Raw genomic sequence first — 13,482 nt, 5'->3', positions numbered from 1 at the left:
GTAGGGTGAAACAACCTCCTTTATTCTGCAATGCATAAAAAAAAATCCCATCGGGAAAGGTTTTGTCCACACTTAGTTCAAATGATGGGACCAAGGTGGGTAAGGTTTTATAAGGTTTAAAGTTTGGGTAGTGTTACCACCTTCCACCTTTAATTTATCAAAAATTCCCTACGGCACAGCTTTGTCAACAATAAGTACAAATGATAGGGAATTACCTAAGGTTGTTTGGACCCAACGACCAAGATGGGTAAAGTGCTTTAACTTTTTTATACGACCGCAAAAATTTTAATTTTTTGGTCGTATATTGGTATCAGGTTGGCGTTGTCGTCGTCGTCGTCCGAATACTTTTGGTTTTCGCACTATAACTTTAGTTTAAGGGCATACGATATAGTTACAGGGGAGCTAATGACGTTGCTAACGTAAACTGTTATTTTCGCGACGTCAAACTATGACATATCGGGAAAAGATGCATTTTCCGACTGATTTTTATCATTCAAACTGATTTAATTTGAAAACGAGTGCATGGACCCCTATTTTTTAAAACGGCAATTTGTTTCATTTTGCAAGGAAATTATGTGACCCAAATTTTATAAAACTGTAAATAGAGGATTTTTTTTAATTTTGATAAACATGCAGCAAAAAATGACGTTTGTTCCTCTATTCATGAACATTTGATAAATATGAGTTATTTCTGAATAAAAATTGCATAATTTTTAATGATACTTATAAAATACAGAAATTACCGATTATTTAACAAAAAACCATTTGTGTTTATCTTTTAAAACAAAAAAGTTATGTCTTTCTTTCGAAAAAGAAAATACGGACACAAATCTGAATTTTGAGCAAATATACAAAATTTCGACCTCATTTTACTCAAAAAGTAGCACATGAAGGTATATTTTTTATTACATAGTTGATTTAATCAGGTAAAAAATAGCCTATATGCAAATTTTCATAAACTTGTAAATACAGGTTCAAAACTGTATCGTATGCCCTTAAGTAAATAGAAATCTATGCAATTTAAACACTAGGTTTATGACCATAAAAGAAAGGTTTGGATTGTTTTTGTAAGTTTTGGTCCCAACAGTTTAGGAATTAGGGGCCAAAAAGGGCCCAAATAAGCATTTTCTTGGTTTTCGCAAGTTAAAAGAATACATGTCAGTTTTCAAATCCCATGTACAGAATAAGGATAAATCATGGATATCTAAAAAAGAGGGACGAAAGATACCAGAGGGACAGTCAAAATGCCAACGAGGTTCAGGTTTTGCTTTTCTTATTTTAAATGCTTCATGGGAATATAATATACAGCATTTTTATATTTAGAGAGCTTATATTCTTCTGCATTTTTTAATCTCGTCTATAAATAAAACCAACCTTTGGAGTACATTATCATATAAAGATTAAAATAAATTGCAAAAAATACCAAGTAGTCCAAGATCAAGATATTTATAAATATCTTCGAAGTTGTGATTGAGAACTTTGTTTTCCTAAAACATATCTTTTTTGCAGTTTAGCAAGGTTCTTAAATTGAAGAAAATACAGTTCTAAAATTAACATTGTTGATCTCAAGTAAAAATTGAATGTATAGTAAAAAAAAAGGCAGTGGCTATTTGACTGGCAGCGGCAAAATAGCAAATTTGCTATTTAGCCGGCTCTAATTAAATTATATTTCACTGGAATTAAAATATGTAAAAACAATAATCAAATATGAGATTGCTCATATAGAGAATAGATAAGCAACAATAGAGCTGAAAAACGCTCAGTGGTCAATTGTGTGATTGAACAGTATTGAACATTTATTGAACATTTAAACATTTTGAGATGAACAGTTTTCGAATGATTTAATGTATTGTTATTCTTATCTGTTATTGATTATAGTATCTAATAAAAAAAATATAAATCTTTTGCAATTTTCTTTATACATATGCATGTGCTTTATGGTTTCAAAAGGGTTAGAAATGCGTTCATTATATATATTCCGGACCATATGAGTATTTTGACCATACGTGTATGGTCATGACCATATGCGTATACTCATATGGTCCGACCATACGCGTATGGTCGGATCATATGAGTATAATACTCATTTGGTTATTAACGGGCCGGACCATATGAGGTATATTTTTTTTTCAAATTACATTATAAAAGAGGGACGAAAGACACCAAAGGGACAATCAAACTCATAAATCTAAAACAAACTGACAACGCCATGGCTAAAAATGAAAAAGACAAACAGAAAAACAATAGTACACATGACACAACATAGAAAACTAAAGAATAAACAACACGAACCCCAACAAAAACTAGGGGTGATCTCAGGTGCTCCGGAAGGGTATATAATGTTTCAATAATACAAAAACTTTATCTAAAAACATGACAATTTTTTAATTTTATAATCCAAAAACTTCGTAAAAATTGAATATTGATGACATAGTTAGTTTTCATCGCTAGTTACATTCGTGCATGTAGGCTTGGTTAACATTCACTTCCACATGGTATCATAGCTTTTTTGCATTTGCAAGAAATTTGTGCACGATCGTTTTCATTTACACATTTTGTTTGCGAGTGAAAAACAAGCCTTTCTTGCAGCTGCATACAGTGATACCGAGCTCTTTGGCCATTCCGATGTCTACGGTCTTTTTAAGAAGCTCTACATCTCAAATATCGTAACATGACTGCAATACACCATCTTCACAACACAACTTAAATAAACTAATTGAATGTTACTTTCCAGTGCAGTGACTTCTTATATAAATGTAACAGTTCATTAAGAAGTTTTTGGTATTTAATTTTTTAGTCGACCTATTGCCATTTACTCGTAATAACAAATCGGTAATGACCATCGGTAATGACCATCGGTATAAAATGTGTTTACTATAAATTTGACAATTAAGTAAAATAACTATGTGAAACTTCTTATTTTTATTTAGCTTATCTTTTTATTATAATATAATAATAAAATTACCTACATGATAGCGTCTTTTTAATGAACGGTCATACCATATGCAGAGTTTAGAAGTATTTAAAAAAAGTAAACTGTAACAGAGTGTTAATTACCCCGACCATACGCGTACGGTCGGACCATATCAGTATATACCCATATGGTCATGACCATACGCGTATGGTCCAAATACTCATATGGTCCGGAACATATACATAAAATATACATAATAAGACATATAAAAATGTGAAGATGTGGTATGATTGCTTAAGAGACAACTCTCCACAAGAGACCAAAATGACACAGAACACATAAACAAGCAACGTGTCCACCGCAATATTCAATAAAAATAATAGCGCTAATAGGGGTATTTCATCTATAAGAAAACATTATTACCACCAGAGATATGAACTTAATTGAAAGTCCTTTTCTAAGAGGTGCAACGTACAACAAACGTATTATAAGTGAATAGGTAACAAATAGGTAACAGGGTATTTACCGAGTGCTGGAACGGGTACATGCGCTCTAATAGGGTAATTTCATCTCTAAGAACACATTGTTACCACCAGAGACATGAACACAATTAAAAAACGATTTATTTTAAAGTGCAACGTATACCCTGCGCATTAAAAGCGAATAAGGAACGAATAAGTAACCGGGTATTATCCGAGCGCTGGAACGGGAACATACGCGCTAATAAGGATATTTCATCTATAAGAACACATTATTACCACCAGAGATATGAACACAATTGAAAATCCTTTTCTAAAAGGTGCAACGTACAACAAACGTAAAAAAGCGAATAGGTAACGAATAGGTAACAGGGTATTAACCGAGCTCTGGAACGGGTACATGCGCGCAAATAGGGTCATTTCATCTCTAAGAACACATTGTTACCACCAGAGACATGAACACAATTGAAAATCCTTTTCTAAAAGGTGCAACGTACAACAAACGTATTATAAGAACGTATACCCTGCGCATTAAAAGCGAATAAGGAACGAATAAGTAACAGGGTATCACTTTAGCGCTGAAACGGGTACATATATTCTATTAGGGTAATTTCACCTCTAAGAACCAATACTGTTACCACCAGAGACACAAAACTATTTCTTTTTTAAAGTGTAACGCATAACACACATTTTAAAAGCGAATAAGGAACGAATAAGTAACAGGGTACCAGTCGAGCGCTGAAACGGGTACATATGTTCTTTTAGGGTTATTTCACCTCTAAGAACCGACAGTTACCACCAGAGACACAAAATCATTTCTTTTTTAAAGTGCAAAGCATAACACACGTTTTAAAAGCGAATAAGGGTCGAATAAGTAACAGGGTATCACTGAGTCGAGCGCTGAAACGGGAAGATATGTTCTATTAGGGTTATTTCACCTTTTAGAACCGACAATTACAACCAGAGACACAAAAATATTTCTTTTGTTAAAGCGAAACGCATAACACACGTTTTATAAGCGAATAAGGAACGAATAATTAACAGGATATCAGTGTAGCGGTGAAACGGGTACATAGGCGCTAATAGGGGTTTTTCAACTCAGAGAACACATAATTACCACCAGTGACATGAACACAATTAAAAAACGATTTATTTCAAGGTGCAACGTAAATCACGCGTATTAAAAGCGATTAAGGAACGAATAAGTAACAGGATATAAACCGAGCGGGTCATTTCATCTATAAGAACACATTTCATCTCTAAGAACACATTGTTATCACCAGAGACATGGACACAATTGAAAATCCTTTTCTAAAAGGTGCAACGTACAACAAACCAAGGTGTATCTCTAGTAATATTTTCAAAGACCAGGGACCCTATATGACATACACAAGACCCCATGGTCTTATCCTAAGTAATATTTTCATAAGAACAGGCACCCCATATGACATACACAAGACGCCATGGTCTTATCTCTAGTAATATTTACAAAGACCAAGGACCCCATATGACATACACAAGACACCATGGTCTTATCTCTAGTAATATTTTCATAAGACCAGGGACCCAATATGACATACACAAGACCCCATGGTCTTATCTCTAGTAATACTTTCATAAGACCAGGGACCCCATATGACATACACAAGACACCAAGGTCGTATCTCTAGTAATATTTACAAAGACCAAGGACCCCATATGACATACACAAGACACCATGGTCTTATCTCTAGTAATATTTTCATAAGACCAGGGACCCAATATGACATACACAAGACCCCATGGTCTTATCTCTAGTAATATTTTCATAAGACCAGGGACCCCATATGACATACACAAGACGCCATGGTCTTATCTCTAGTAATATTTTCAAAGACCAGGGACCCCATATAACATACACAAGACCCCATGGTTTTATCTCTAGTAATAATTTCATAAGACCAGGGACCCAATATGACATACACAAGACCCCATGGTCTTATCTCTAGTAATAATTTCATAAGACCAGGGACCCCATATGACATACACAAGACACCAAGGTCGTATCTCTAGTAATATTTACAAAGACCAAGGACCCCATATGACATACACAAGACACCATGGTCTTATCTCTAGTAATATTTTTATAAGACCAGGGACCCAATATGACATACACAAGACCCCATGGTCTTATCTCTAGTAATATTTTCATAAGACCAGGGACCCCATATGACATACACAAGACACCAATGTCGTATCTCTAGTAATATTTTCAAAGACCAGGGACCCCATATAACATACACAAGACCCCATGGTCTTATCTCTAGTAATAATTTCATAAGACCAGGGACCCCATATGACATACACAAGACACCAAGGTCGTATCTCTAGTAATATTTTCAAAGACCATGGACCCCATATGACATACACAAGACCCCATGGTCTTATCTCTAGTAATATTTTCAAAGACCAGGGACCTTATATGACATACACAAGACACCATGGTCTTATCTCTAGTAATATTTTCATAAGACCAGGGACCCTATATGACATGCACAAGACACCACGATCTTATCTTTAGTAATATTTTCAAAGACCAGGGACCTTATATGTCATACACAAGACACCATGGTCTTATCTCTAGTAATATTTTCAAAGACCAGGGACCCTATATAACATACACAAGACACCACGGTCTTATCTCTAGTAATAATTTCATAAGACCAGGGACCCCATATGACATACACAAGACGCCATGGTCTTAGCTCTAGTAATATTTTCATAAGACCATGGACCATATATTACATATACAAGACACCATGGTCTTATCTCTAGTAATATTTTCATAAGACCAGGGACCCTATATGACATGCACAAGACACCACGATCTTATCTTTAGTAATATTTTCAAAGACCAGGGACCTTATATGTCATACACAAGACACCATGGTCTTATCTCTAGTAATATTTTCAAAGACCAGGGACCCTATATAACATACACAAGACACCACGGTCTTATCTCTAGTAATAATTTCATAAGACCAGGGACCCCATATGACATACACAAGACGCCATGGTCTTAGCTCTAGTAATATTTTCATAAGACCATGGACCATATATTACATATACAAGACACCACGGTCTTATCTCTAGTAATATTTTCATAAGACCAAGGACAATATGACATACATAAGGTGCAAATTGAACATACCTTGTGCAATGTGAGTATATGCACGGCATGACATTTCAAGGCGCTTGTGTGCATAAAATGCTTCTAATATGCGTGGCTGCACTATTTCCCGTGCATAGTCTATTCAACTTCACAGGACAGAATTTAATGCATTTCTGTTTTGTTGTGTACGCTACTGACGACCACCTAGGACAGTTTGTTAAAAATAAAACACGTTGAGACTTTGTTAATCTCACAAACAAGAAATGCCACAAAACAGTCAGCCTTAAGTTACATAGATTTAATTATGACTATTGAACGTGTAGCTAGCCTAGCTGCTACATAGATATTGATAGCAGATAGACTAGCTACTCGTTAAGTAAAAAAAATCTCTCATGGATGTGTAACTAAGCTACTGGACCAACTTCAGTGGGAATCACTGCAACACAGACGATGGAAACAGTGTCTGGTGCTGTGTTACAAGACTCAACACGAGATGATTGCCATTCATCCAGCCAAATACTACACAACAGGGGACAGTAGGACCAGGGGCAACCATAAATTTAGAAAAACTAGAGTGAAGAGGGATGTATACTACCACTCATTCTTCCCAAGAACAACTAGAGAATGGAATAAACTCCCCGAATCTGTAGTGGAGTCTGGATCTCTAGAGGACTTCAGGGCCAGAGTGAATACCATCCCCTGGACCCAGCCACATCTGAAATAGACAGCAGGATAACCAGTGTACATAGATGTAATTAATATCATATTTTATTGTAAACACCGTCCAGTTTATTTCCTGGACTTTTATTTTTGGCCAGAAGAGTGGCCTCCTGTCTGTTTGAGATGCGCCCGAGTCAATTACACTTTACTACAGAGTTCGACTCGTAGTGGGAAGAAGAAGAAGAAGAAGAAGAAATGATAAAAAAAAACTTTGGAGACTAAATAATTGCAGGAAAGCAGGGTTGGGTATAACGGACCCACTTGTAGAAAAATAACCATATGTTAACATAAAGTTTTGTACAGATATTATGTCATTGTAGATTAGAGAAAACATATTTGTATCAAACTTTATGAAATTAACTATACTAATATTATAGTATTGCCATACCAACGCTGTTTATTGTATTTCGTGTATAAGAAGAGGTGGTGGCAACTTTTTAATACTTTTACCCCCCCCCCCCATTTTCTTTGAATTTGGGTCTTTCTAAATTTCACTCTAGTTGCTAGGGTCACCCTACCCCAACTTTGGGCCTCAATTTAAAATGTTTCATAACTTTACCCACCTGGGTCTTTGGGTCTAGGCAAACTGTAGGGATTTTTGTTTATGAATTGCAGAATGAGGAGGTGATGTCACTTTTATTGTAAACATTAGTTATTTAATACTGAGAGAGGTCAGATTCGTCTTTGAATAACTTTCTACTTTGGAAATTAAAGAACTTTAACACATTTAATACAATGATTGGTTCATCAATTAGGCAAAAGTCTTTATTCAAAATTACATTCGGGGCTCATTTTGTCCGAATTGCACTAAGACGAATGAATGACCAATCAAACACGACATGTACATCAAATACAGTTTTTCACATTGGGTTGTCGGCCTTGAAATTCTTTTACACAAACAGCGTATTTTTAAATCAGAAGTTAACTGTCATTATTTATTTTAAACAACACATTCGTCTTATTTCAGGTCAAGAGTACTTGCTATTTATCAAGCTTCCTGATCACCAAATCTTAATTATACATGTTGTAATATCATACATAAAAAAACACCGATGTTTGTTAAATAGTTTAATGTATACTCTATGCACTGAAGCCAAGAAAGGTGAGGTCTGTTCCCGTTGAAATATTGTTAGTTACCTACAATGAATTTCAACACATCTACCTCAGGTTTCAACGGGGCCCTTTGACCTCAATAACATATGAGTATAGAATTGATTGGGATTGGGATTGATACACTTTAAGGGACCGTTCAATATTTACCAGATGGATGGGCCGGTGCATTCTTAATATTGTTTCATTAAAAAAGCTAACGCCCATCCTTTTAAATTCTGAAAAAAGTCCTTGCCCATCTAAAAAAATCTATAAAAAAGTCCTTGCCCCTCTAAAACTATAAGATAATCAAAATTGATTTAGGTTCTTTTTCTATTTTAAAGTTTTTAAAATTTTATGTCTTGAAATCAAAGAATAAACTTTTGGTGTTAATACAAAATTTAAAATGTGCTAGTTAATTCCATATATATACATACATTTAGTTCAAATATGAATATTCCTTTATCTGTTCTACTTTTGGAAAAAGAAATTATGGTCCTTTTAAGCAAATATAGGCAGGCATGTTTTTGAATTTGATGCAGCCTTTTTCGCCTATTAATTAATTCCCTAAATCTGACAACTAAACACCAAACTATCAAAAAACCTAGCATTCTGTAAGATTGATATATAAATGAGAAAGCTGTACAGTTATATGAAAATCTAAGTTGATTTGAAAAAGTTAAAAAAAATTTTAAAGGTGACCAGTCACCATCCAAATTTGGTCCAAACTTAAAATTGCAGCTTTTTTTTAAGCTATTAACTAAATCCATAAAAATGACAGCAAAAAAACAAAGTACTAAACAGCCTGGCATTCAGTAAGATCAATATAAAAATGATTTAGCAGTAGAGTTTTATGAAAATGCAAGTTGATTTGAAAAAGTTATGAACAAATTTAAAGATGACTATCTTGAAATAACCTAAAACAGAAAATTTAGCTTTTTCTCAAACCTTTTTATTAAATCCATAAGAATGACAGCAACACACCAATCTACCAAACAACTTAGCATTCTTTTAGATCAATATATAAATGAAATAGCTGTAAAGTTTTATGGAAATCCATGTTGATTTGAAAAAGTTATAAAAAAAATTAAAGATGACTATCTGGATTTAGCATAAACTGAAAATTTGAGCTTTTTCTTAAACCTTGTTATTAAATCCGTACGAATGACAGACATACACCAAACTACCAATCAACGTGGCATTCTGTAAGTTCAATATATAAATGAAAAGGCTGTATAGTTTTATGGAAATCCAGGTTGATTTAAAAAAGTTATAAAAGACATTAAAGATGACTATCTAGATTCAGCCTAAACTTAAAATTCTAGATTTTTTTACCTATTTATAAAATCCATAAAAATGACAGCAATACACCAAAGTACCAAACAAACTGACTTTGTGTAAGATCAATATATAATTGAGATAGCTCTTGAGTTTTATGAAAATCCAAGTTGATTTGAAAAAGTTATAAATAAAATTAAAGTTGACTATCTGAATTTAGCCTAAAATGAAAATTTGAGCTTTTTTTCTTACCTATTAATTAAATCCATAAATTTAACAGCAATACACCAAACTATTAAACAACTTGGTATTCCATAAGGTCACAATAATTTATAAGATAGTCCGAACAGAAAATTTTAGCTTTTTTAATCCTTAATTAAATCCTTAAAGTTGACAGAAATGAACCAAGCTGCCAGTTTTTGAGTGCCCGCAAAAGAAATTTCTTACATACCGATAAAATGGATAAAAAAATTTCCTATAAAATATGTTCTGGCCCATCCACTAAATATTTTAAAAAAAGTTCTCGCCCATCCAAATATTTCCACAAAAAAAGTGCTTGCCCCGCCCCATTTTGCACCGGCCCATCCATCTGATAAATATTGAACGGTCCCTAATAGAACAAGGACTTGTATAGGCTGTTTAGCATTAGTTTTTTAAAGGCAGTGCTTTAAGGCCTGACTTTCAAGTCATGAGGTTCATCTTTCCTTACGCAAATCTTTGCTGGGGGTCATTTTGCAAGAAATAGATCCGGAAATGTTTAAATTTCTCCTCTACTTTTTGTGGTATGTATTGGTTTTGTTCCTTTCATTTACATTGGGAAATAAAGAAACGATCAGTGTGTATTGTTCGTTTTAAAAATCTGTTTATTAATGTGTCTTTTGCATTATAAGCAGTCAATCTGATTACAAACTATCATTATTCGAATTCCGTGTGGAAAGAGGTCCGCTCAATTTCGAGTACTATTTGCGATCTAAAGATATTTTAAAATCATTTCACTCGTTGATATAACATGATATTATAATTAAAAGTCGACTGACCGTGAATTATATTGCATAATATACAATTTAAAGTATTTCTGTACGTGAAGCCGTATGACGTTATAGTTATTTCGGTCTCAGTTATGAAAAATATGAAATTATCGTTCCTGAATAGGGTTCCACTAATTAAAGACAAGAAGCGTCAAAAAGTGATAAGAAGCGACAATAAAATTAAAATAGCGATAAGAAGCGACAATATAATTAATTTAGCGAGAAGAAGCGTCAAGAAGACTATATAGCGACTTGAAGCTCTCAACTGCATCTGCACATACGATATTGTCTTCCAGTTGGTCCCAATGTAGTATGCTCTTGACAAACTACTATACATAAATAAAAAAAATGTCATTGCAACAACTTATTCCCCATAGATATTAAAAAAAACATGCATTATTTTTTATTATAGGGGCGGTTATAAAACATTTTTTATATTACTGTACATTGATAGGTAAAAATATGTTTTTATTAAGAAGAAAGGGATTAGTTTTTATTAGATATAAAAAGAAATATTTTTTATGCACACGCTAAAAATTGGCCATCAAAACAAAAAAAATTCAATTTCCTTTTAAAGAATTTATTGAATCAAAACCATGCAATATCATTTCCTTTCTAACAGTGAAATTCTTCTTTTTCATAGGGACATATTTGATAGGTGTAGCTTCACCCTATCACATCAAATGAGAATAGCCTCGTGAGAGAATTACGATTCGCTTGTCCCTTGTTAGTTATTGTCGCTTCGTCACTAAATTAAACTTCTTGTCGCTGTTTGTCTCTAAAATTCTTTTTGTCTCTTATTAGTGAGACCAGTCAGTTCCGTCCTTAACTTCCGTTTTTGCACTGCAAAACAATCACACAATTAACGATGCCTAGTCCTTGTTGGTGTGTACCTGAGTGTCATTTAAGAGGAGGACTTGCATTTCTAAATGACTTAATAAGAAGGAAAAGTTGGATCAACGCCATGGCTCAAACGTAGATTGTCATGTGCGATGCAATCGTAGAACCCATATCAATCAGCTGTTGTTTGCAAGGCACATTTTACTGAAAACGACTACGTTCAGGAAACTATTCATGGTAAAACTTTATTTTCTTTAAGAAATATATACTGTTATTTATATAATCGCCATGCAAGTAAACCAAAGTCTGTTTGCAACCGCAATTATCGTTTTAGAATAAAAAGGGGGGTGAATTCAAGACGTCATAACTTTTGGGATTACGATTCAATATCATCTGTTTGACATTTTTTGGTTAATACTACAATTGTATGATTTTTCTATAAGAGATATATTATACTGATAATTATTTTAGCAGTAATTATGTAAATTTCGGTTGTAATGACAAGAATTCATGAGCTATGCCTCGGGCTTTCTTGAAAAATATCAATGACAATGTAAACAGGAACAAAACATTGACATGAATGATGCTCTCCACCTATGTTATAGTTATTTAGGTATGTGTGTTGCACAAGTCTTTCACAAGTTTCAAAAAAGCTAATGTTATAAAACTTTTTTCAGGGCACATACCCACTTTATAGAGACTTGTCTACTGCCATGCATTCCCATCCTATTTTCATGCACCATTTGTAAGCAAGAGACTGAATGGTTTACAAAATTAAAAATCAGGACGGTGTCCCGTTAAACCAAAAGAACTAAACTGGATGAATATTGTAGGAGAAATCTAGAGGAAAGTTTTGATTTGTGAAATTGGTTTTCCTGAACAGATGTACATTCATCCTGCAGGAAAGATTTATAACTGTCCACCACCAACTGACGAGCTAATGTTGAGCTTCACAGATGGAATTACTCAAACACCATAAATGCCTATGTTTTCAGCACAGATTTCACAAATCATGACACAGCTGTGCAATTTTATGCCCCACCTACGATAGTAGGGGGGCATTATGTTTTCTGGTCTGTGCGTCCGTTCGTCTGTTCGTCCGTTCGTCCGTTCGTCCGTCCGTCTGTCCCTCTTCAGGTTAAAGTTTTTGGTCAAGGTAGTTTTTGATGAAGTTGAAGTCCAATCGACTTCAAACTTGGTACACATGTTCCCTATGAAATGATCTTTTTAATTTTAATGCCAAATTAGAATTTTTACTCCAATGTCACGGTCCACTGAACATGGAAAATGATAGTGCGAGTGGGGCATTCGTGTACTGGGGACACATTCTTGTTTATACCTGTTAAGAGTCGAAAACTAAATATTATTTTTATATAAATAAACATATATTGTGTCATTTTAGAACTTATATTTTTCCAAAGGATGCATGAATGAAAGTAGTGAAATTCATTTTCTTTTGATATATAGATTTGAATTACAATTGTTCATGTTATTGTAATGCATATAAAAATAAGGAGATGTGGCACAATGTAAATATATGATATTCTGTGAGTTTATCAAACTAAAGGGGATAAGAAATGGGTATAAGCAGTTACAGGACTGTACTACTGTACAATCTCCAACAATGAGAAAAACTCATACTGTAAAGAGAATTTCATATTTACAAGTAAGTTTTGTTTTTGCATTGAATAATTTTCTTCTATTGTCTTAAAAGCAAATATGGGAAGTGGTTAAAATGCTAATGAGACAGCTTTTATGGCCACCAGATGTCATTGTTACCTTGATTAAAAACTCCTTTTTAGCTCACCTGACCTGACTCATCACTTGTTTTCGTCGTCCATAAACTTTTACAAAAAATCTTCTCTGAAACTACTGTGCCAAATTTAACCAAACTTAGCCAAAATCATCATTGCGGTATGTAATTTAAAAAATGTGTGGTTAGACCCGGTCAACCAACCGAGATGGCCACTATGGCCAAAAATA

At 33.9% G+C, this 13,482-nt stretch overlaps 1 long non-coding RNA gene across 1 annotated transcript; it reads left to right on the top strand.

Moving 5' to 3' along the window:
- The first annotated feature begins 11,186 nt into the window (after nt 1-11,186).
- Nucleotides 11,187-12,895, top strand: LOC143076309 (uncharacterized). The gene is made up of 2 exons (XR_012978608.1): nt 11,187-11,736; nt 12,177-12,895. It is a non-coding gene; the product is annotated as an uncharacterized LOC143076309 (long non-coding RNA).
- The last annotated feature ends 587 nt before the right edge of the window (nt 12,896-13,482 follow it).

The sequence above is a fragment of the Mytilus galloprovincialis genome, chromosome 5 (assembly GCF_965363235.1).
Source record: "Mytilus galloprovincialis chromosome 5, xbMytGall1.hap1.1, whole genome shotgun sequence".
NCBI classification, from domain to species: Eukaryota; Metazoa; Mollusca; class Bivalvia; order Mytilida; family Mytilidae; genus Mytilus; species Mytilus galloprovincialis.
Note: the sequence above shows the minus strand (reverse complement) of the source record. Positions and strands in the feature narration are given on the sequence as shown.